General features: G+C 38.3%; 1 protein-coding gene across 1 annotated transcript in view; it reads left to right on the top strand.

Moving 5' to 3' along the window:
- Nucleotides 1–26,150, top strand: part of SLC35A1 (solute carrier family 35 member A1) — a 100,116-nt gene that overhangs the window by 13,672 nt on the left and 60,294 nt on the right. The gene's annotated exons all lie outside the window — the stretch shown is intronic.

A 26,150-nucleotide genomic window follows, 5' to 3' on the forward strand; every position in this document is an offset into this window, starting at 1 on the left:
TTATTTCCATCCTCATAAACAATTGCCTGAGATACAATATAATAGTTTAATTCAGTTGTATTCTACTAATACCAATGCAAAGAAACATTTACATTTCTGCTCATTAAATGACCTTGATGCCGACAAGAATATGATGGAAACTCATGTGACAAATTATCATTATTGCATTTTATAAACACATGTACATTTTTGTTGCAGAATTAAAATCTACAGTGTCTCTCTTTTAATTTTGTATTATAAAGAGAATGCCAAAATGATAATCTCAGTCAGAGGCACCAGCGTTAGAGGGACATGAAACCCAAAAATGTACTTTCATTATTTAGATGATACATTTTTAAACAACTTTCCAAATTGCTTATTTTAGCAATTTTGCTTCATTTTCTTTATCTTTTATTGAAGAAGCAGCAGTGCACTCATGGAAGCAAGCTGAACACATTTGTAAACCAATGAAAATCGGCATACAAGTTCAGCCACTGATCAGCAGCTAGTTTCAAGCTCCTGAGCCTATCTAGATATGCTTTTCAACAAACAATACCAAGAAATACCAAGAAAATGAAGCAAATCACATAATAGAAGTAAATTGGGAAGTTGTTTATAATTGTATGCTCTTTCTTAATCATGAGAGAACAATTTTGGGTTTCATGTCTCTTTAAAGACCAATGCCACTCTGACTATAAAGTAGATACTGGAACTGATCTGCTTTAAAGGACCAGTTCATACTAGAGCTGCAAATGCTTAGCTGCATTAACACAGTCTTACAAATTAAAATCAATGTATAAACAATAAACTTAGCAATCTAAAAAGTTTTTTTTTTAGTTTGTAATCTCAATGCCACTGGAACTCCCAGTTAAAAGGGCTGGACAACAAAGATCTATTATCACGCCCCCTGACCAATTAAATATAGCTATTTTAATCTATGCAAATTTTATGAGTGTGTATGCTATGTGATGAGCTTCACCTGCATGTATCCTAAATAAAAATGTATTTGGTGTTTATAGCAAAGGGTTAAATGGAGAGTGATTCTTTGACCTAGGTAAAACATTCTGCTCACAAAGCAGAGCGGCAGCCTGTCAGGAAGCCTTGAGAAAGAAAGCCATCAGGAGATCAAACCCATATCAGAGCACTGACTGAATATCTTGACAGCATGCTGCTAAATATGCAGAGCTACAAATGTTGGCAGTTGATTCCATTCTGTGGCAGGGGGAGGGACGATTAGCATGTAATTTAGTAACATGTATAACCTCTCTGACCCCCAAGCCTGTAAATTACTGGACCTGCATTCCTCTTCAATCACATTTACTGCTCTGAAGCTAAGGGAAATTGGGAATTGTACTTTTCAGCAGAGCTCCATCTCATTAAAATGTCACTGTTATCCCGGTGTTCTGTGAAGGGACCGAACTTTGTAAAAGAGCGAGCCATGTCACTTCCTGTGACGTTTCATCAGCTGTTGCACTTATTTTGCCCCTAATGCGCATGCGTGCCAGCGTCATCGCATACCTGGCCGCATATGTCACTGTGAAAATATTTAGACTTGTGAAATTCTGAAACCTTTCTATAGCGCATGCGTGGGCTTTTCTATCACAAATGGGGGGATTTATGGAACAATGTTTATTCAACACTGTATGTGAATTATGGTGTGAAACCGAAATAAATGTATACTTATTTAAAAATATTTATTTATATATAACCTCAAACGCATACAAACAAGAAGGCGTGCATTCAAAGCACTTCTCTTTGTTTACTTTAAAATACGACATGCAGTGACGATAGCCGAGTGGCTGTTTGTCATGCAGGGACGAATAAACATCGTTCCATGTTTGAGGTTACATATAAATAAATATTTTTAAATAAGTATACATTTATTTCTGTTTCACACCATAATTCACATACAGTGTTGAATAAACATCGTTCCATAAACCACCCCCATTTGTGATAGAAAAGCCCACGCATGCGCTATAAAAAGGTTTCAGAATTTCACAAGTCTAAATAGTTTCACTGTGACGTATGCGGCCAGGTATGTGATGACGCTGGCACGCATGCGCATTTGGGGCAAAATGAGTGCAACAGCTGATGAAACGTCACAGGAAGTGACATGGTTCGCTCTTTTGAAAAGTTAGGTCCCTTAACAGAACACCGGCAAGAAAATAAACTATTTACAGATGAACACGGACTCGCTTCCTTGCCATGACGTCACAGTTGGGGGAGGCACATGGGCTCTGCTGCTCTGAAGTGAGTAAAAGCAGACTGGCCGCACGGCCAAAAACTATGTCAATGGGTATTGGTAATGTAGTTTGAAAACTGATATTTAAAAAAAAAAAATTACACACAAAGAAAAGGATTCTTGCAGAGTGTTTGGCAATAATGTATATAACTATTCCTGCAGTTTCTTTTAAAATTAGATAACTTTTTGGGTAAACTATCCCTTTAATGTTTGACAAGATCGTGTGTATACAATGAGTGCATGTTAAATCTTTCAAAAAACCAACGCAGAGCACTCTACACAGGTGCTAAAACATTTTAATTTCTTCCTAAGCAACAAGAAACCTAGAATAGTAACTATCTAGAATGCACAATCAAGCAGACATTCTATGGCTCTGGTGATGTAGCCTCTATGATTCTTAGCCTGTAAACCAAAACAATAAAAAAAGCCATGAATTAAAGTGCATCAGAGAGCTGCAAGCAATATATGTTTATTTCAATTATGCAAACACTACATGTGCTTATTGAAGTACTGTGCTTTTATCCTCACAATACAGAAACTAAAGTTGTGAATCTCCATTTCATATCATGTTAACATCAGAACGGCATTCTGTTCTTTATTTACTTTTTACAGTTGCCTGGATCATTAAAATCACACCTTAATTAGCAGTGACCCAGGATGGAATTATTGACGTGCTGTCTATTACAGCTTACATATTCCAACCAGCTGTTATTATTCTAACTACATTGAATTTAACTAATGTATGTACATCACACAATCCTTTTACCTGGAATGGAGGATACAAATAAGACTGAGTTATAGATCTGCAGATTTTAAATGGTTTCACTTTAATTTTTAAATGTCAAGCAAATGAATAGACCTTTTTTTTTATAAGGTTTGTTTTTTCAAAGATGTCTGCATTTAGGCACCATTGCAGCAGAGTCACTATAAATATATTCTGTGTCCCTGCAAGGGTTAAACGATTAGGAGTGTTTATTAACTCAACTCTAGTGTTCCATGTTCTAAAAATAGCTTGTTTACATAAATGACATTTGCATGTACAGCCCCACCCAAAATCCTTAGTATATTTCACATTCAATAGACCATGATTGTCACTTGCTGATGTGGCACTCTAAAAGCTTTTACACATGTAGAATGTATATGTCTATATAGGAGGGCAGCTTTACAGCAGATGTTCTGGAAAGCTCCCTGATGTGTAATGCTTTTGATTTTTTTTTTTTGCCATGAACATTAATTTAATATAAAAGTGTGGATGAGAAAACATGTTTATTTTGTTTTCTTTCTTAAGACACGGTGAGTCCCCAGAATCATAAATTACTGTTGGGAATATCACTCCTGGCCAGCAGGAGGAGGCAAAGAGCACCACAGCAAAGCTGTTAAGTATCATTTCCCTTCCCACAATCCCCAGTCATTCTCTTTGCCTTCAGTGCAAGGAGGAGGTAAAGTTTAGGTGTCTGTTTTAATATTCTATCAAGATTTTATTATTTTGGAACCCTGAGCAGGTTTGCTCTGATCTTCCCTGACAAGCTCCCTTCAGTAGGGCTGTGGTAGCTTTAATGCAGTTAGGAACTTGTGGGGTGGGCCTCACTGCGTTTTCCTGACAAGATTTCTGCCTTCATACAGAATGCCAGAGTAGGCTTATTCTGTTCCTTCTTTTATCCACAGGTCTCCGTGAGGAGTGGCTTCCTCTCATGCCAGGTGAGCTGTCCTCCTGTCGGACAGTTAAGGGTGCAGGGAAGTGCCATTTTTTCTTTCATGTAATTAGCAAGAGTCCATGAGCTAGTGACTTATGGGATATACATTCCTACCAGGAGGGGCGAAGTTTCCCAAACCTCAAAATGCCTATAAATACACCCCTCACCACACCCACAATTCAGTTTTACAAACTTTGCCTCCGATGGAGGTGGTGAAGTAAGTTTGTGCTAGATTCTACGTTGATATGCGCTCCGCAGCAAGTTGGAGCCCGGTTTTCCTCTCAGCGTGCAGTGAATGTCAGAGGGATGTGAGGAGAGTATTGCCTATTTGAATGCAGTGATCTCCTTCTACGGGGTCTATTTCATAGGTTCTCTGTTATCGGTCGTAGAGATTCATCTCTTACCTCCCTTTTCAGATCGACGATATACTCTTATATATACCATTACCTCTGCTGATTCTCGTTTCAGTACTGGTTTGGCTTTCTACAAACATGTAGATGAGTGTCCTGGGGTAAGTAAATCTTATTTTCTGTGACACTCTAAGCTATGGTTGGGCACTTTGTTTATAAAAAGTTCTAAATATATGTATTCAAACATTTATTTGCCTTGACTCAGAAATGTTCAACATTCCTTATTTTTCAGACAGTCAGTTTCATATTTGGGATAATGCATTTGAATTAATCATTTTTTCTTACCTTAAAAAATTTGACTTTTTCCCTGTGGGCTGTTAGGCTCGCGGGGGCTGAAAATGCTTCATTTTATTGCGTCATTCTTGGCGCGGACTTTTTGGCGCAAAAATTCTTTTCCGTTTCCGGCGTCATACGTGTCGCCGGAAGTTGCGTCATTTTTTGACGTTATTTTGCGCCAAAAATGTCGGCGTTCCGGATGTGGCGTCATTTTTGGCGCCAAAAGCATTTAGGCGCCAAATAATGTGGGCGTCGCTTTTGTCTCCACATTATTTAAGTCTCATTTTTCATTGCTTCTGGTTGCTAGAAGCTTGTTCTTTGGCATTTTTTTCCCATTCCTGAAACTGTCATTTAAGGAATTTGATCAATTTTGCTTTATATGTTGTTTTTTCTCTTACATATTGCAAGATGTCTCACGTTGCATCTGAGTCAGAAGATACTACAGGAAAATCGCTGTCTAGTGCTGGATCTACCAAAGCTAAGTGTATCTGCTGTAAACTTTTGGTAGCTATTCCTCCAGCTGTTGTTTGTATTGATTGTCATGACAAACTTGTTAATGCAGATAATATTTCCTTTAGTAAAGTACCATTGCCTGTTGCAGTTCCTTCAACATCTAAGGTGCAGAATGTTCCTGATAACATAAGAGATTTTGTTTCTGAATCCATAAAGAAGGCTATGTCTGTTATTTCTCCTTCTAGTAAACGTAAAAAATTTTTTTAAAACTTCTCTCCCTACAGATGAATTTTTAAATGAACATCATCATTCTGATTCTGATGACTCTTCTGGTTCAGAGGATTCTGTCTCAGAGGTTGATGCTGATAAATCTTCATATTTATTTAAAATGGAATTTATTCGTTCTTTACTTAAAGAAGTACTAATTGCTTTAGAAATAGAGGATTCTGGTCCTCTTGATACTAATTCTCAACGTTTGGATAAGGTATTTAAATCTCCTGTGGTTATTCCAGAAGTTTTTCCTGTTCCTAATGCTATTTCTGCAGTAATTTCCAAAAGAATGGGATAAATTGGGTAATTCATTTACTCCTTCTAAACCGTCTGACAGATTAGAATTTTGGGACAAAATCCCTAAAGTTGATGGGGCTATTTCTACCCTTGCTAAACGTACTACTATTCCTACGTCAGATGGTACTTCGTTTAAGGATCCTTTAGATAGGAAAATTGAATCCTTTCTAAGAAAAGCTTATCTGTGTTCAGGTAATCTTCTTAGACCTGCTATATCTTTGGCTGATGTTGCTGCAGCTTCAACGTTTTGGTTGGAAACTTTAGCGCAACAAGTAACACATCATGATTCTCATGATATTATTATTCTTCTTCAGCATGCTAATAATTTTATCTGTGATGCTATCTTTGATATTATCAGAGTTGATGTCAGGTTTATGTCTCTAGCTATTTTAGCTAGAAGAGCTTTATGGCTTAAGACTTGGAATGCTGATATGGCTTCTAAATCAACTCTACTTTCCATTTCTTTCCAGGGTAACAAATTATTTGGTTCTCAGTTGGATTCTATTATTTCAACTGTTACTGGTGGGAAAGGAACTTTTTTACCACAGGATAAAAAATCTAAAGGTAAAAACAGGGCTAATAATCGTTTTCGTTCCTTTCGTTTCAACAAAGAACAAAAGTCTGATCCTTCATCCTCAGGAGCAGTATCAGTTTGGAAACCATCTCCAATCTGGAATAAATCCAAGCCAGCCAGAAAGGCAAAGCCTGCTTCTAAGTCCACATGAAGGTGCGGCCCTCATTCCAGCTCAGCTGGTAGGGGGCAGGTTACGTTTTTTCAAAGAAATTTGGATCAATTCTGTTCACAATCTTTGGATTCAGAACATTGTTTCAGAAGGGTACAGAATTGGTTTCAAGATGAGACCTCCTGCAAAGAGATTTTTTCTTTCCCGTGTCCCAGTAAATCCAGTAAAAGCTCAAGCATTTCTTGACTGGAGTAATTATGCCAGTTCCAGTTCAGGAACAGGGGATGGGGTTTTATTCAAATCTCTTCATTGTACCAAAGAAGGAGAATTCCTTCAGACCAGTTCTGGATCTAAAAATATTGAATCGTTATGTAAGGATACCAACGTTCAAGATGGTAACTGTAAGGACTATCTTGCCTTTTGTTCAGCAACGGAATTATATGTCCACAATAGATTTACAGGATGCATATCTGCATATTCCGATTCATCCAGATCATTATCAGTTCCTGAGATTCTCTTTTCTGGACAAGCATTACCAGTTTGTGGCTCTGCCGTTTGGCCTAGCTACAGCTCCAAGAATTTTTACAAAGGTTCTCGGTGCCCTTCTATCTGTAATCAGAGAACAGGGTATTGTGGTATTTCCTTATTTGGACGATATCTTGGTACTTGCTCAGTCTTTACATTTAGCAGAATTTCATACGAATCGACTTGTGTTGTTTCTTCAAGATCATGGTTGGAGGATCAATTTACCAAAAAGTTCATTGATTCCTCAGACAAGGGTAACCTTTCTGGGTTTCCAGATAGATTCAGTGTCCATGACTCTGTCTTTAACAGACAAGAGACGTCTAAAACTGATGGCAGCTTGTCGAAACCTTCAGTCACAATCATTCCCTTCGGTAGCCTTATGCATGGAAATTCTAGGTCTTATGACTGCTGCATCGGACGCGATCCCCTTTGCTCGTTTTCACATGCGACCTCTTCAGCTTTGTATGCTGAATCAATGGTGCAAGGATTACACAAAGATATTTCAATTAATATCTTTAAAACCGATTGTTCGACACTCTCTAACGTGGTGGACAGATCACCATCGTTTAATTCAGGGGGCTTCTTTTGTGCTTCCGACCTGGACTGTAATTTCAACAGATGCAAGTCTCACAGGTTGGGGAGCTGTGTGGGGATCTCTGACGGCACAAGGAGTTTGGGAATCTCAGGAGGTGAGATTACCGATCAATATTTTGGAACTCCGTGCAATTTTCAGAGCTCTTCAGTTTTGGCCTCTTCTGAAGAGAGAATCGTTGATTTGTTTTCAGACAGACAATGTCACAACTGTGGCATACATCAATCATCAAGGAGGAACTCACAGTCCTCTGGCTATGAAAGAAGTATCTCGAATTTTGGTTTGGGCGGAATCCAGCTCCTGTCTAATCTCTGCGGTTCATATCCCAGGTATAGACAATTGGGAAGCGGATTATCTCAGTCGCCAAACGTTGCATCCGGGCGAATGGTCTCTTCACCCAGAGGTATTTCTTCAGATTGTTCAAATGTGGGAACTTCCAGAAATAGATTTGATGGCGTCCCATCTAAACAAGAAACTTCCCAGGTATCTGTCCAGATCCCGGGATCCTCAGGCGGAAGCAGTGGATGCATTATCACTTCCTTGGAAGTATCATCCTGCCTATATCTTTCCGCCTCTAGTTCTTCTTCCAAGAGTAATCTCCAAGATTCTGAAGGAATGCTCGTTTGTTCTGCTGGTAGCTCCGGCATGGCCTCACAGGTTTTGGTATGCGGATCTTGTCCGGATGGCCTCTTGCCAACCGTGGACTCTTCCGTTAAGACCAGACCTTCTGTCACAAGGTCCTTTTTTCCATCAGGATCTGAAATCCTTAAATTTAAAGGTATGGAGATTGAACGCTTGATTCTTCGTCAAAGAGGTTTCTCTGACTCTGTGATTAATACTATGTTACAGGCTCGTAAATCTGTATCTAGAGAGATATATTATAGAGTCTGGAAAACTTATATTTCTTGGTGTATTTCTCATCATTTTTCTTGGCATTCTTTTAGATTACCGAGAATTTTACAGTTTCTTCAGGATGGTTTAGATAAAGGTTTGTCCGCAAGTTCCTTGAAAGGACAAATCTCTGCTCTTTCTGTTCTTTTTCACAGAAAGATTGCTATTCTTCCTGATATTCATTGTTTTGTACAAGCTTTGGTTCGTATAAAACCTGTCATTAAGTCAATTTCTCCTCCTTGGAGTTTGAATTTGGTTCTGGGGGCTCTTCAAGCTCCTCCGTTTGAACCTATGCATTCATTGGACATTAAATTACTTTCTTGGAAAGTTTTGTTCCTTTTGGCCATCTCTTCTGCCAGAAGAGTTTCTGAATTATCTGCTCTTTCTTGTGAATCTCCTTTTCTGATTTTTCATCAGGATAAGGCGGTGTTGCGAACTTCTTTTGAATTTTTACCTAAAGTTGTGAATTCCAACAACATTAGTAGAGAAATTGTGGTTCCTTCATTATGTCCTAATCCTAAGAATTCTAAGGAGAAATCGTTGCATTCTTTGGATGTTGTTAGAGCTTTGAAATATTATGTTGAAGCTACTAAATCTTTCCGAAAGACTTCTAGTCTATTTGTTATCTTTTCCGGTTCTAGAAAAGGCCAGAAAGCTTCTGCCATTTCTTTGGCATCTTGGTTGAAATCTTTAATTCATCTTGCCTATGTTGAGTCGGGTAACACTCCACCTCAGAGAATTACAGCTCATTCTACTAGGTCAGTTTCTACTTCCTGGGCGTTTAGGAATGAAGCTTCGGTTGATCAGATTTGCAAAGCAGCAACTTGGTCCTCTTTGCATACTTTTACTAAATTCTACCATTTTGATGTATTTTCTTCTTCTGAAGCAGTTTTTGGTAGAAAAGTACTTCAGGCAGCGGTTTCAGTTTGAATCTTCTGCTTATGTTTTTCGTTAAACTTTATTTTGGGTGTGGATTATTTTCAGCAGGAATTGGCTGTCTTTATTTTATCCCTCCCTCTCTAGTGACTCTTGTGTGGAAAGATCCACATCTTGGGTAATCATTATCCCATACGTCACTAGCTCATGGACTCTTGCTAATTACATGAAAGAAAACATAATTTATGTAAGAACTTACCTGATAAATTCATTTCTTTCATATTAGCAAGAGTCCATGAGGCCCGCCCTTTTTTTGTGGTCGTTATGATTTTGTATAAAGCACAATTATTCCAATTCCTTATTTTATATGCTTTCGCACTTTTTTATCACCCCACTTCTTGGCTATTCGTTAAACTGAATTGTGGGTGTGGTGAGGGGTGTATTTATAGGCATTTTGAGGTTTGGGAAACTTTGCCCCTCCTGGTAGGAATGTATATCCCATACGTCACTAGCTCATGGACTCTTGCTAATATGAAAGAAATGAATTTATCAGGTAAGTTCTTACATAAATTATGTTATTTCTTAAAAAAATCCCTGGCACTACAGCAGTTAATGCACCTTATAGGAAATGGGGAAGAACAGAGGGGCGCCTCATGTGTGGTATTGTCAGAAGTAAATGAATGATAATCACAATCAAGCCAAATGGATACTCGCATACTCCAGGAGTACACCTATGTGCTAGTAGGGACAGGCTGTAGATTTAGACAGGTGTAACAGCTCACCCACAATGGAATACGATTTCTTTATGCTGCAGTGCTGAAAATGAAATGGAGTACAAAAAGAAAGCACTGCTGCTCGTATTCCATTGTGGGTGAGCTGTTACACCTGTCTAAATCTACAGCCTGTCCCTACTAGCACATAGGTGTGCTCCTGGAGTATGTGAGTATCCATTTGGCTTGATTGTGATTATCATTCATTTACTTCTGAAAATACCACACGAGGCGCCCCTCTGTTCTTTTCTATTTCCTATAGCAAAACCCGGACCAGTCGGTGAGGAGGCAGCCAGCACAGGACATTTTGGATTTAAAAAGGACTTTATTTTATACATTTTGTATTTTAATTATATATCCACTTTATATGTCAAAGGGATCATTTCATATATACAGTAACATATTGCCATCAACCTTGGGTTATTATCCGTATATATTTTGCGGTTATATACAGTATTGTTCTTGTTACTAATATATATGTGTGATCTGGAGGATTGCCTGACTTATATATAGTGTAATCCTATCATTGTGATGTTTATATAAGAAATTGGGAATCAAATTGTTATCCTTATATATAGGGTTAATTTGCTCTTGTATTAGCGCCCCCTCCCTGTGACTAGTCACTAGGCCATATTATAGTTAATGCACCTTATATGTGACTAATTTATTCTGTGATCAGGATATCTTAGACATGATGCAGGGCACTGTGTGGCAGTAAAGGACGTCAGAGTCCTAGAGAATCAGTGTTTTAACGTTATAGAGCAGTGTTTTAACATTATTGGTGGCTCAGTTAGTGAGACTGCTTATATATGCAGTGTTTTTTTTTTTTGGGGGGGGGGGGCTATTTTGTGCCGTTTATAGAAGGAACTGGAACACATATATATATATATATATATATATATGTATATGTATATGTGTATATGTATATATGTATATGTATTTATGTATATGTATATATATATATGTGTATATGTATATGTATATATATATGTATATATATATGTATATATATATATGTAGAGCAAAAGGAAGAATTTTTGCAGACAACGGTCAATATAGATAAAACTTCATCTTTATTGTAGAAAATATTAAAACACTCCAGGGGTCATCACAAGTACACAACACGAGTGTCCGCTAACATGTTTCGGCCCTCAGGCCGTAATCATAGCTAAAGGACTGTGCACCTGAGTTTCTTAAAAAGCAACAGGAACTCTTTGGTTGGTTTAAAATTGAAGGCGTGTTGTGTAAAGGTTAACCCTTTGGGAACCAACTTTAATTTACATACATATATAGATGTGTCTATTGCCCTTCTAAGAATTAAATCTAATCAATACTAGGTAACCGACGTTATTGCATAAATTGCTATACTACTTGCTAATATACAATGTAGAGATTTAAGATGAACTTAGTAAATAAAACATAGGTATTACAATAATAATGCTAATATTAACCCTTTAAGTTCATAGTAGAATAAATAATTCTATAGTTCCTATACGATATTTATCGACAGGTTAATCTCACTAGTATACACTTTAAAAAATTCAAGAAGTATGTTTCTTAGTCGTCTATTGGTATAACCTAAAGTATTGAGGATAATAATAATAATAATAATCTAAACTGTACTCAACTAGATTATTATCCTAGACTGTACTTAACTAAAGTGACTATGAAATGTGAACAAAGATTTATATAAAACATTCCATATAAAATCCGAAAAATTAATTAAGTGTGTAAATATATCAGACAAAGAGGATAGAGATCAGAAAGCTGTTAATATTGGATTTATTATAGGTAAACCTTTTATGGTGAACCTAATGTGGTGTAATACAGGGAACCAGGGGCTCTTAAAGATGTTTAAAGCTGCTATAATATGAACTGAAACATGGGCATTTACACATTATTAGGAGAGCGTAGACAGACCACTGCAGAAGAGGGAAGGGATATTACTCCCAAAAATTGATCAAATCAAATTCCGAATTTAGACCCTTCGGTACACGCGTTTGTAATTTAAAAATCCAGAACATTTCCCTCTTCTGCAGTAGTCTGTCTCTATTGCCCCCTCTAGGCGGACAAAACACTCTCTCAATGGCCTGCCACCTAAGTGTTTCCACACTTTTTTGGTGGTATTTCGCAAAGTGCTGCACCAGAGGGGTAGACGCAACACCTGCCTGGATTGTGGACAAGTGATTTCGGATGCGTACTTTTACCTCGGTGGTCGTGAGCCCAACGTATTGTAGGTGGCAACTAATGCAACTCAGGGCATAAACTACATACGTAGAGGTACATTTGAGGCAAGACTGTATGGAGTAAACCTCTCCAGTAACTTCAGATCTGACACTATCAGACTGTATTACATGTTCACACAGTAAGTTACCAAGGGAGACAGTAAGTTACCAAGTGTAGTCGTTTTTCTATAGGAACAGCGCAGACCTTGAGCAATACAATGCTCCAGTTTGTCATCAGCCGCCAAAAATGAAAAATGTTTTTTAATAATTTTACATATATCGGCATATTCCTGACTGTATTCAGTGACAAAGGTCACTCCCTTATGTTCAACTTTAGACTTAATACCATCCCTGTTTAGAACCGCAGACCTTTCTAGAGGATCAACTTGGCTTCTAGCCTTTCTAATTACATTTGTGTTATATCCTCTGTTTTTCAACCTTTTGGTTAAATCGTCACACTGTTCAGCACATTTTTCTGGCAATGAACAGTTGCGTTTGACCCGGATGAACTGGCCTTTAGCCACAGCAAAAGGTACATGTCTAGGGTGGCAGCTACTTGCGTGCAAGAGGGTGTTACCCGTTATGGGCTTCCTATATATTTCTGTCTCAACCTTTCCATCCGTTGTACCTATAATAGTGATGTCCAAATAATTTATCACATTATCCTGTAGATCACAGGTGAACTTAATTCCAATATTATTGGAATTCAAGTATGTGACAAAGGACATGAACTGTGACTCACTTCCACTCCACACGAGGAGTAGGTCATCTATATAGCGGCCGTAAAAATAAATATATTCTCTGAAGGGGTTTCCATCCCCATAGACGTGGGACAGCTCCCACCAACCCATGAACAGGTTGGCGTAAGAAGGGGCAAACTTAGCCCCCATCGCTGTCCCACGTCTCTGGAGAAAGAAACCACCCTCAAAAGAGAAATAGTTATGGGTTAGCAAAAACTTAAGAACTCTAAGAATAAATTTTCTGAATTCAAAAGAAAAATCTGAAAAAAACTCCAAAAAGTAATTGACCGCTATTAGACCCTCCTTGTGTGGAATGGAGGAATATAGTGCCACTACATCAATAGTGGCCCACCTAAAGCTGGATTGCCAGTCCAGTTGTTCCACTATACATATAATGTCTTTGGTGTCTCGGATATAGCTATGCAGCCTTTGCACTAAAGGCTGCAACAAACTGTCTACCCACTGTGAGACATGTTCCATTAGTGACCCTATACCACTAACAATAGGGCGCCCCCGAACATCCTCAAGGGATTTATGGACTTTGGGCAAGTGGTGGAAAATGGGCACTACCGGGTGATCAACCACCAAATACTCAAACGTTTTACGATCATAGTGCCCACTTTCCAACCCATCATCCAAAATGTCCAAAAGTTCCCTTTTAAATCCAATTGTAGGGTCCCTAGGAAGAGGAATATAGTCCTCAGTATTGTTCAACTGGCGTAAGGCTTCATTGACATAATCCACCCTGTCCAGCACAACGACAGAGCCCCCCTTATCTGCTGAGCGTATGACTATGTCATGATTGTCTTGTAGCTCTTTAAGGGCGGCCCTCTCGCGACTGGACAGATTGGGTGTTTGGTACTTAGTACTATTCTTGAGTCTAACTAGATCACGCTCCACACGTTTGAAAAAGGTTTCCAGGGTATTACCCCTTGACTGGATAGGGTAAAACAAGGATTTATTCTGGAAGCTACCAGATGCATTTACACTCTCTTTATTAGTGTCTGTCAGAGCCTCCCTAGACAAATTTTCCATATTGATTACATCACAAGTCTCATTAAATGTCAATTTACCAAAATACTGATCTTTAGTGGGTACATTCAAATCAGAAACCATTCTATTACCTACAGATTCATATGATTCATTGAAAAAATGTTTCTGCAGTGTCATATTACGTATTAGTTTGTTTACATCCAGAATGGTGTTAAAGACATTAAAGTGATTTGTGGGTGCAAAATTAAGACCTCGGCTCAAAAGGGAAATTTGGGAGTCTGTCAGTGTGAATTTAGACAGATTTATAACATTATTTATTTGTACTTCTGCTTTCCTCTCCGACCTCTCAACTGATAATGCCCCTGGTTCACCTGACCTATCCCGGTGCGTTGGGGAGGAAGAGAAAAAACCTGTTCCAGTTTCCTCTGATCATCTACAGATGCATGTGCTTGAATTGCCACCATGCAGACTACTGCAGAAGAGGGAAATGTTCTGGATTTTTAAATTACAAACGCGTGTACCGAAGGGTCTAAATTCGGAATATGATTTGATCAATTTTTGGGAGTAATATCCCTTCCCTCTTCTGCAGTGGTCTGTCTACGCTCTCCTAATAATGTGTAAATGCCCATGTTTCAGTTCATATTATAGCAGCTTTAAACATCTTTAAGAGCCCCTGGTTCCCTGTATTACACCACATTAGGTTCACCATAAAAGGTTTACCTATAATAAATCCAATATTAACAGCTTTCTGATCTCTATCCTCTTTGTCTGATATATTTACACACTTAATTAATTTTTCGGATTTTATATGGAATGTTTTATATAAATCTTTGTTCACATTTCATAGTCACTTTAGTTAAGTACAGTCTAGGATAATAATCTAGTTGAGTACAGTTTAGATTATTATTATTATTATTATTATTATTCTCAATACTTTAGGTTATACCAATAGACGACTAAGAAACATACTTCTTGAATTTTTTAAAGTGTATACTAGTGAGATTAACCTGTCGATAAATATCGTATAGGAACTATAGAATTATTTATTCTACTATGAACTTAAAGGGTTAATATTAGCATTATTATTGTAATACCTATGTTTTATTTACTAAGTTCATCTTAAATCTCTACATTGTATATTAGCAAGTAGTATAGCAATTTATGCAATAACGTCGGTTACCTAGTATTGATTAGATTTAATTCTTAGAAGGGCAATAGACACATCTATATATGTATGTAAATTAAAGTTGGTTCCCAAAGGGTTAACCTTTACACAACACGCCTTCAATTTTAAACCAACCAAAGAGTTCCTGTTGCTTTTTAAGAAACTCAGGTGCACAGTCCTTTAGCTATGATTACGGCCTGAGGGCCGAAACATGTTAGCGGACACTCGTGTTGTGTACTTGTGATGACCCCTGGAGTGTTTTAATATTTTCTACAATAAAGATGAAGTTTTATCTATATTGACCGTTGTCTGCAAAAATTCTTCCTTTTGCTGAGCACTTTACTGGGCTGCAGCAACGGTCTAAGGACTCTAAGCTCCAAAGTTCACGGAGGTCTTTTTTCAAGTAATACAGTTTTCTTCTCCAATTGGTTTACGGAAACCACATGATGTCAGAGGATCGGAACACACCCCCTCCCGCATAGTGGGACGCTCTGCCGAAGACGCCACAGCTGTTTGGACAAAGTCAGCTCTAGAGTTTTGATGCCTAAGGGACGCTGAATATACACACCAGACAAGAGGTCAATCGGTGCACCCGTGGGGTGGTGAGTCGAGGCGGTAGTGCCTCCTGGGAACACGGTTTTTCCCCCTGATTGTTTACCTTATACCTGTGTGTAGTATAAATATACATAAACCTGCTATGCTCTAGAGCTGTGAAACACTGCGTTACTGGGCTGTTACCTGCTGTCTTCTATTAAATGCACAGGGCGTGTGTAGGGGGAACCTCTATTGGATCAGTACTTTTGTCACATATTGGTTAATGAATACTGTACCCTTCGGATCAGAACTTTGTTTCAATATTTAAAGGCTTAAACAATTTATTTTGAAACATTTTGGATGTTGCAGTTATTTCTACTTTACTGTTTCTATATATATATGTATATATATATGTATATATATGTGTGTGTTATTTATTTATTTAAAGGTTTATTTGCAAGATGGACCTAGAGTCTATGCCTGTTATAGATTGCAAACTTTGCTTGAACTCCCAAGTTCCCTTTGCCCTTTTTTAGTTCTTGTATTGAAATAATGTATAAATACAGACTGTTTGTTTCTGAGCCACCATTCTCTCAGGTTGATACTATTCAGGCAATGCCACAGTCTATTCCTCAAGTGTCACAAACTGTATTAATGTCACATGCAGTGCCCTGCGGTTCCTCTCAAGCTCCTGATGGAGTGTATTTGAAGGCCAAAATTGCTGCCCAGGTATCCTTGGCGGTATCTGAGGAGCTAGCTGCCATCCCCATGCTGCAGGGGAAACGTATGAGGAAAATTAGAATCAGATATTAAGGTATCGGATCCTGTTCAGGCTAACCAAGTTAATCTTTCCCTTAAGTCGGAAGAGGAGGATACTTCGGTGGCATCTGAGGGTGAAATCACAGATTCGGAAAGTGTAATTCCTGCTTCTGATGCTAAAGTGGTTTCCTTCAGATTTAAGCTTGAACACCATTGTGTTTTAATTAGAAATACTGAGAAATCTAGCAAATTAAAGTGAAGGTCAATTTGGATAAATTAGTGCCCGTTTTTTAATAAACCTATTAAAAACAAGGGCACTTTAATTCATCAAAATTGACATTTCACTCCTTTTCTTCAAAACGTACCTTTTTTAATCATGAATGCTGCTCCAGCGATTCCCCCGGCCGTTGGAAGACTCTTCTTACATCCGAATTGACAAATCCGGCTTCCTCCAATCACGGCTATCCCCCGGGGGATCATGGCCTGATGGAATGCCGTGATTGGAGGAAGCTGGATTCGTTATTTTGGACCCGCGAAGAGGACTTAGGACGGGCGGAGGAAGCGCTGCAGCAGTTGACAGGATTAAGGGCTAGATTTATCAACGCTGAGGCGTACAGGGGCGCGTATACGCTCCCCTCTACGCCTCAGCTTGCCTGTTGCGGGGCGAAATTACCCGCAGGTAATTAACATTGCACACGAGCGCAATTTTGCGCTCGCGTGCAATCCCGCCCCCTGCCCGCGCACAGCCAATCGCGCGGGCAGGAGCTGTCATTTGAATTTCGCCACAATAGAGGTGGCGTAGATGTTAGGAAAGCAGCGGTCTGGTGACCGCTGCTTGATAAATCACGGCGAGCAAGTTCTTGAGAGAACTTGCTGCTGACGTAGGGGCTTAATAAATCTAGCCCTAAAAGGTAAGTTTTTGAAGAAAAGGAGTGAAATTTCAATTTTCATGATTTAAAGTGCCCTTGTTTTTAATTGGTTTATTAAAAATCAGGAACTAATTCATCCAAATTGACCTTCACTTTAAATAGATACTTTGATGTCCCCTCCCCAGGGGGAGGTGTTTCCAGTGCCAGACCGTGCTACGAAAATTATTGCCCGGGAATAGGAGAAACCAGGAATTCCCTTTTCTCCCTCTCCAGTCTTTAGGAAGATGTTCCCGGTGGCTGATTCCATCAAGGAGTCGTGGCAGATGGTCCCCAAGTTGGAAGGGGCGATTTCTACACTGGCCAAGAGGACTAAATATTCCTATTGAAGATAGTTGCTCTTTTAAGGACCATATTGACAAGAAGCTGGAGGCTTCTTAAAGAAGATGTATATTCATCAGGGTTTACAATGGCAACCGGCGCTGTGTATTGCTACAGTAATAAGTATGGCAGCTGGAAGGTGCATTTGGAGAAAAGTTCTCTTATTCCGGCTACAAGGGTGGTCTTCTTAGGAACCATTATAGATTCCCTATCAATGAAAATATTTCTAACAGAGGTCAGAAGAGCCAAGATTCTTTCCTCTTGCCTATCTCTACAGTCTGTGGTACGACTATCAGTGGCCCCAATGTATGGAGGTAATTGGTCTGATGGTGGCTTTCATGGACATAGTTACCTTTGCTCGTTTCCATCTGAGAGCCCTACAGCTATGCATGCTCGGTCAATGGAACAGGGATTATGCAGACCTGTCTCAGGGGATAGTTCTGGATCAATTAACAAGAGACTCTCTGCCGTGGTGGCTGTCTCAAGAACATTTTGCCCAGGGGACATGCTTTCGGAGACCCTCAAGAGTAATTATGACCACGGACGCTAGCCTCATGGGTTGGGGAAAAGTCTGGGACTCGTTGAAGGCACAGGGACTTTGGTCTCAGGAGGAATCTGCTCTCCCCATATACATATTGGAGTTGAGAACGATCTGCAATGCCTTTATGGCTTGGCCTTAACTGGCTTTAGCCCGGTTTATCAGGTTCCAGTCATACAACATAACCTCAGTGGCTTACATCAACCACCAGGGGGGGAACTCGGAGTTCCTTAGCCATGAAGGAGGTGGCAAGAATCATTCAGTGGGCGGAGGCTCACAATTGCTGTCTATCTGCCATCCACATCCCAGGAGTGGACAATTGGGAAGCGGATTTCCTGAGCAGACAGACTTTCCATCCGGAAGTGTTCTCCAGATTAAAGGGATAGTCAAGCCCAAAATTTTTTTTCATGATTTAAATAGGGAATGTAATTTTAAAACACTTTCCAATTTCCTTTTATCACCAATTTTGCTTTGTTCTCTTGGTATTCTTAGTTGAAAGCTAATTCTAGGAGGTTCATATGCTTATTTCTTAGACCTTGAAGACTGCCTCTAATCTGAATGCATTTTCACCACTAGAGGGCATTAGTTGATGTGTTTTACATAGATAACATTGAGCTCATGCACGTGAAGTTACTCTGGAGTGAGCACTGATTGGCTAAAATGCAAATCTGTCAAAAGAACTGAAATATGGGGGCAGTTTGCAGAGGCTTAAATACATGGTAATCACAGAGATAAAAAGTGTATAACAGTTCTATAACAGTGTTTGTTATGCAAAACTGGGGAATGGGTAATAAAAGGATTATCTTTCTTTTTAAACAACAAAAATGCTGGTGTTGACTATCCCTTTAACAACCAAATGGGGTTTACTGGAATTGGATCTGATGGCGTCTTGTCAGAACGCCAAGCTCCCAAAGTACGGTTCGAGGTCGAGAGATCCTCCGGCCTTCTGATGGATGCTCTGGCAGTTCCTTGGAACTTCAGGTTGGCATATCTGTTTCCTCCGTTTGCTCTCCTTCCGCGGGTCATTGCTCGGATCAAGCAGGAGAGAGCGTCAGTGATTCGAATTGCTCCTGCGTGGCCTCGCAGGATCTGGTATGCAGATCTAGTAAAAATGTTGTCTCTACCTTCGTGGAGACTTCCTCTGAGGAAGGACCTTCTACTTGAGGGGCCCTTTCTTCATCCAATTTTTTTCTCTGAAGCCGACTGCTTGGAGATTGAACTCTTGGTTTTAGCTAAGCGGGGTTTTTCCGAGTCGGGACCATGATTCAGGCTTGTCACTAGAAGAATTTACCATAAGATATGGTGTAAATATCTTTATTGTTGTGAGTCTAAGAGATATTCTTGGAGTAGGGTCAGGATCCCAAGAATTTTGTCTTTTCTACAGGAAGGCCTGGAGAAGGGTTTGACTGTCAGTACCCTGAAGGGTCAGATCTCTGTATTATCTATTTTGTTGCACAAGCATATGGCGGATGTGCCAGATGTGCAATCCTTTTGTCAGGCCTTGGTTAGAATCAGGCCTGTTTTTTTTTTTTTCTCCTCCCTCGACGGTCATCTGGTAGCCCTAGCCGGCCGGACTATCAGATTTCCGCCTCCTCTCTCTCCCCCCCCCCTTTTTTTTTCCCTGTCAGATTGGCAGATACATACATATATATGATATATTTTTCTAGGATGTATGCCTTCCTTAGTCCAAGTTAACAGATTTGTTGTTGTTTTTTTTTAAAAGGGTACTTGTAACACGTTGATTCATTGTTTATATAGTTTGGTTTAAACTATGTATCATTTGATGTGTGCAATGAATAGTTTCTTTTTTTTAGTTCTTATTTGTTAGTAATTGTATTATCCTTGTTGTGTATGTATACCTTTTTAGATTTAACATACAGTAATCACACTGAATTATTTATTTAAAGTGATTTTTAATTTTTTTTTTTTTAATTATAGTTATATAATGTTTTAATGATAGCTTTATCTTTGCACACACCGTCGGATAATATATTTCTTTAGTTATATAAAAACACCACTTCCATATGGGAATCTTAGTATCATTGCCAGAACTATTCCCCTGATGCCCTTTTCCAAGATGGCGATTTTAGAGTATCCTATCAGCCAAATCACTGGAGATAATCTATTGGTTGGACAGGAAATAGGTTGCCTTTTGAGCATTTAACAGCTCCCTACTCACTCTACACCTGATGAAGGGGCGTGACCCAGAAACGCGTAGTGAGTATATTGTTTGTTGTCTGGCCAGACCAGTAGGTTGTGACTTGCTGTTAACATTTGCTCATTTTTATTGCCATATATTTTTATTTTGTATGTATTTGTTTTTATTGTGATACATTATAACACCATGTCTAGTTCCTTTGCACTGTATTGATACCTCATACGTTTGCAAGTAGGCATTGATGTATTCGGATATAATTCACTTGCAACACATTCTCACATGTTTGTATTGCTAATCAAGCTGTGATTAATCACTCTGTATAGCGGTATAGAGATTGCAACTATGTTTGCATTGTTTGCACATTGTGTTTTATATATTTAAATAAACATTAGTATTGAAACCACCAGGTTGTTTTGCACAATTATTTGTTAGCGCTGTTACCATTTGTTATTTATTTTTCTGTGTTTAAATCTGTTGCTCCTCCTTGGAGCCTTAACCTTGTTCTTAAAGTTTTGCAACAGGCTCCGTTTGAGCTGATGCATTCCATAGATATTAAGTTATTATCTTGGAAGGTTTTGTTTCTGACTGCTATCTCTTCTGAACTCTCAGCTTTAAAGTGTGATTCTCCTTATCTCATATTTCATGCAGATAAGGCAGTTCTTCGTACCAAGTTTGGTTTTCTTCCTAAGGTTATTTCGGACAGAAATATTAACCCTTTGAGTGCTAATGACGGCTCTGAGCCGTCGGAAATTTTCCCACTCCGGTGCTAATGACACTAGCACTCCCCCACTTTGATGGAGGTCTGAGGACCCCCATCCACTCCTACACCGGCGATCTGGCCTGGATAGTCAAAGGCATAGCCGTGGCTTTCCTCCCCTCATGGTGACTTCACGTGCAATGACGTGATAACGTCATTGCGCAACTTTATTTAAAACTGACAATTGTCAGTTATAGGGAGATGGGGGCATGCTGCTTAGATGCCTGTATCTCAAAAAAGTAAAAAAATAATTATTTAAAAAAAAGGATTTGGGGGTCTCTAAAGGCACATAAATAAAGATCAAAATTGCCTAGAGACCCCCAAAATACATTTTATAAAATAAATATTGTTACCGCAGTGATCACCTAGCTGTGAAATGTTGCATTCCATTTTACAATACAGATCGATTATTATATTTGTAATCCCATGATCACCTGGATAATGTGGGTACATATTTTTTTTTTTTTTCAATTCTTTTTTATTAAGGTAAATAATATATAGACCAAAACAGAATTTAACATTATGATGATCAAAGTAATACGATATTATATTACATTCCATACATAACAATATTCTCAGTATATTTCACACATGCTCTGTATGAGAACAATATAAATACAATACCCATACCTTAAAAAAATTTTTTTCAAATATAAAACAAAAAAAGGAAAAAAAGGGAGAACCCCCCCCCCCCCCCCAAAAAAAATAAAGAAAAACCTTTTCCTTTCTCTTCTTTTTTTTTTGGAGACACAGCTCCTAGTCAACCCATATACGAAAAATAGATAATTTGAATACAATATCCAAGACATGTATCTTGGTTTATAACACCAAGATTACTCTAAACCTTATAAATAGGACATTTAAGAAAGCAAAATAAATGGTTCACAGTACAGTAGTTCAAACAAAATAATTACTAGTGTCTGACCTTCATAACATCACTGGAGTTTTTTTTTTTTCCTTTTTTTTCCCTCCGCCTTTCTTCCTCCTTCTTCTCCTTTTCTCTCCCTTAAATACTAACCAAACAACACAAAAAAAAAAAAAAAAAAAAAACAACAACCCAACAAAAAAAACAAAAACAAAGATATATCTTTCTTTTCTTATCCCTCCTCCTCCACCTCCCAACATCACCATACGTAACCATCAACCTTAATATTTAATGTCTTCTCACTAACTACCTGCCCATTCCCCTTCTCTCCCCTTCCCTTTCTCTCCAGAATAATCCAAATCCTATCTCATATAGTAATCTCCCTGTAACCGGGTACCCATAGTGGTGGGAACAATCCTAATATAACCAATTCTAGGAAAGCTATCGTATTTAAGAAAGGCTGTAAGATACGCCTTTGAACCTGAAGCGTATAAGATATAATTAGCGGAAGCCAATCCATAAGGAAAACTCTGATTCTACTATCCGTCAAGGATTTAGTGTGAAAGGATTCAAATAAAATTTGAAACTGAATTTCTTTAAAAAACTCTGAAACCCTGGGGGCTATATGGTCTTTCCAGCCCTTAACAATTAACTGTCTTGCAGTTAAGATAATAGTATTTAGTATTTTTATCACACGCTTAGGGCGCAAATCAGCATTGGTTAAAAAGAATATCTCCTCAGCAGCTATCGGAATCATATCTTTATAGTGTTTACTATACCAATATCTTATCTTTTGCCAGAATTGTTGAATCTTGGGACAAGACCAGAATATATGGAGAATATCAGCCTTATCCAAAGAGCACCGTGAACAGACATACTTTTGGGTGGGAAAAAATCTGGCCATCTTAGCAGGAGAGAGATAGTAATTGTTGACTAGTTTTAAATGCGTTTCTTTCCATGATATAGAGATTTGTAATTTTCCTAACTCTCGGAAGCTGTACTCTATCCTATTCTCGTCCAATTGTGGGAGGTATCTCTTCCAAAAAATATATAATTTATCCAAATTGAGATCCCCCTGCTTAGCCAGGAGAATATCATAAATTAAGGATATAGAGGAGCGACCCAAAGAGAATTGACGGATTATATTCTTAATATCCAGCCAATCCACAAACACCTCAGTGTTCCACTTTTGCGAAAATATATAATGACGTAGCTGAAAGTACGCGAATAAATTTGAATGAGGTAAATTAAACTTATGAAATAATAGTTCTGAGGAGATTAGCTGATTAGAGTCAAATAACTGATGAACATATATCAGACCTGCCTCCGCCCACAATCTAAACACCCTCTGGTTTAAACCCGCAATAAATTCGGGATTACCTGTTATCGGGAGGAATTCAGAGAATAATGGAGATATTTTTAATACTCTGCATATTTTATGCCAGGCTATAATAACGTTTTTAAAAGAGATCAATTTATTAAGATTCGAAGGCAATTTTTTTACCGGACAGTGAAGAATAGCTTTTAGAGAGAAGGGAGAAATCAAAAAAGTTTCCAGTTCTACTGAGACAAATTTGTCTAACCCTGTAATCCAATCACAGGCCAATTTGACTAGACAGGACCAATTATATAACCTAAAGTCTGGGAGGGCAAGCCCTGCCTGAGAACGTTTCTGCATTAACTTGTTCAAACTAATCCTAGGCTTTTTATTACCCCATATAAATTTAGATTGCCAAGATTGTACATCTCTAATATCTTTATTAGTCATTAGTAACGGCAGATTCTGAAGAAGATATAAAACTCTGGGGAAAATAAAAGTTTTAATCAAATTAACTCTTGCAGATGATATTGGCAAAGAGGACCAGTTTTCTAGGTCATGTTTAATTTTCGACAAGACTGGGGGGAAATTTAGTTTGTACCAATTTGCTGGATTTCTGTGAAGGATAATCCCTAAATACCGAAAGGACTCAACTACTTTGAAAGGATGCTCTCCCCAATAGTAGCCGTTCTTATGTATCCAGAGGAGTTCACTCTTATCAAAATTAATTTTGTATCCTGAGAAGGAGGAGAATGCCTTAAATAATTGTAACACTATAGGAATATAATGTTTAGCCTTATCCAAGAATATTAACAGATCATCGGCGTACAAAAGCGTTTTTAGTCTGGTGTGACCCAGTGGGATTCCCGGTAACCTATCCCGTAACAGAATGGCAAATGGCTCCAATGCCAAGTTAAAAAGCAGGGGGGATAGAGGGCATCCTTGCCTAGTTCCTCTTTTGAGTGATATGTATGGGGAAGGGAAGCCGTTGATGCAGAGATAGGAAATCGGATTTTTATATAAATTTTTAACAAATTCAAGAAACTGATTCCTAAACCCGAAATGCTCAAGAGCCGTAAACAGGTAATTCCAATTCACTGCATCAAAGGCTTTCTCAGCGTCTACTGTCAAAACAGCAGCTTCCCTGATCTTCTTAAATTCCTCCTTTTCAGGATCTAAATTCCAAGCATAGTCCAGAAAAGTGGTAACTTTACGGATATTCTTAAGGGAGTTCCTGCCCTTCATAAATCCAGTTTGATCAGGATGTACGATCCCATCTAATGATTTAGCCAGTCTTGTCGAAACAATAGCCGTCAGCAATTTGTAATCAGCATTGAGTACAGATATGGGTCTATATGACCCAGGATCCTCCGGATCCTTACCTTTCTTTAGAATCAGAGATATACGTGCAGCAGAAAAATAATTAGACATTGACTTACCAGAGGAAAAATAATAATTAAACAGATTAACTAATGATAACTTGATTTCTTCCTTTAATATTTTATAAAACTCTACCGGAATCGCGTCCGGTCCGGGAGATTTATTAATATTAGCTGATTGTATAGCCTCCAAAACTTCCTCCTCTGAAATAGGCCTATTAAGATCTAGCAGAATCTCTTCCGTAACACCCGGAAGTTTCAGACCGGTCCAAAAATTTGCTGCATTATCCAAGTTTACCTCAGATTCTGAGTACAGCTTTTCGAATACCTTAAAGAAAACTTGACTAATATCCTCTATATTAGAATACTTCACATTATTAAATTTGATAGCCGAGATTAAATTCTTGTTTTTCCTAACTTTTACTATGCTAGCCAAAAATTTAGCAGAGTTCCCATAGTGGCCTCTAAATTGATAATTTAACTTTAATTCTTCTTCTTGGGACCTTTGTTTTAAATAAATGTCTCTTTCCCTTTTTAATTTACAATATCTGTCCCAGTTATCTTTTGTCTTATCATTATAAAATTTCCCGAGCGCATTTCTGACTTGGGCAGCTAATTGTAATTCCTGCTCCAGAGTTTTCTTCCTCCATGTAGCTAGATAAAGTTTAATTTCCCCCCTCAAGACAGCTTTTGCTGCTTCCCAAAAGACCTCTGGTTTACTAAATTGCCCGATATTAAAGGTAACATAATCCTTCCACTTTTGTTTTAACCAATTGCCAAACCTCGGGCTATCAGCCAGATACCGCGGAAAGAAGAAAGATGTATTAGGCATCTTAGAGGGGGAGCTAGCCGTCAATGTGAAAGAGATTACTGCATGGTCAGAAATAGTAATATCGTAGATATTAGCTTCTGATCTGCAAAGAGCTAGTGACTTAGAAATTAAAAAAAGATCAATTCTAGAGAGTGTCATATGGGATTTGGACTCACAGGTAAAACTACGTTGTTCTGGATTTTTAAATCTCCATATATCAATTAATCTTAGTTCGTGACAGAAAAGTTTAAAATATTTTGCCAATTTGGCGTTTTCACGTAAATTTTTTAACGATGATCTATCCAAAATAGGGCACAATGTCATATTAAAATCTCCCCCTAAAATTAAACTAGCTGCTGAAAATAAGAATAATTTGCTTCTAATGGAGTCCCAGAAAGCCGGGGAAAAAGTATTGGGGCCATATAGATTACATATAACAAAGTTACAATTATTAATCTGGATCTGTACAATCAAAAATCTACCCTCTGGATCAGCCTCCGTTTTTACAATATTATAAGCTAAGTTTTTATGTAACAATATTGCTACTCCTGATTTTCTTTTAACACCTGACGCTGCAAGGCATTCACCTACCCATTTACACCTCAATTTAGCGGCTTCAACCATATTAAGATGTGTTTCCTGTAGCATCACAAGATCAGGTTTAAATTTAGCAAGATATTTAATAATTAGCTTGCGTTTTCTA

This window comes from Bombina bombina, chromosome 4, assembly GCF_027579735.1.
Source record: "Bombina bombina isolate aBomBom1 chromosome 4, aBomBom1.pri, whole genome shotgun sequence".
Lineage (NCBI taxonomy): Eukaryota > Metazoa > Chordata > Amphibia > Anura > Bombinatoridae > Bombina > Bombina bombina.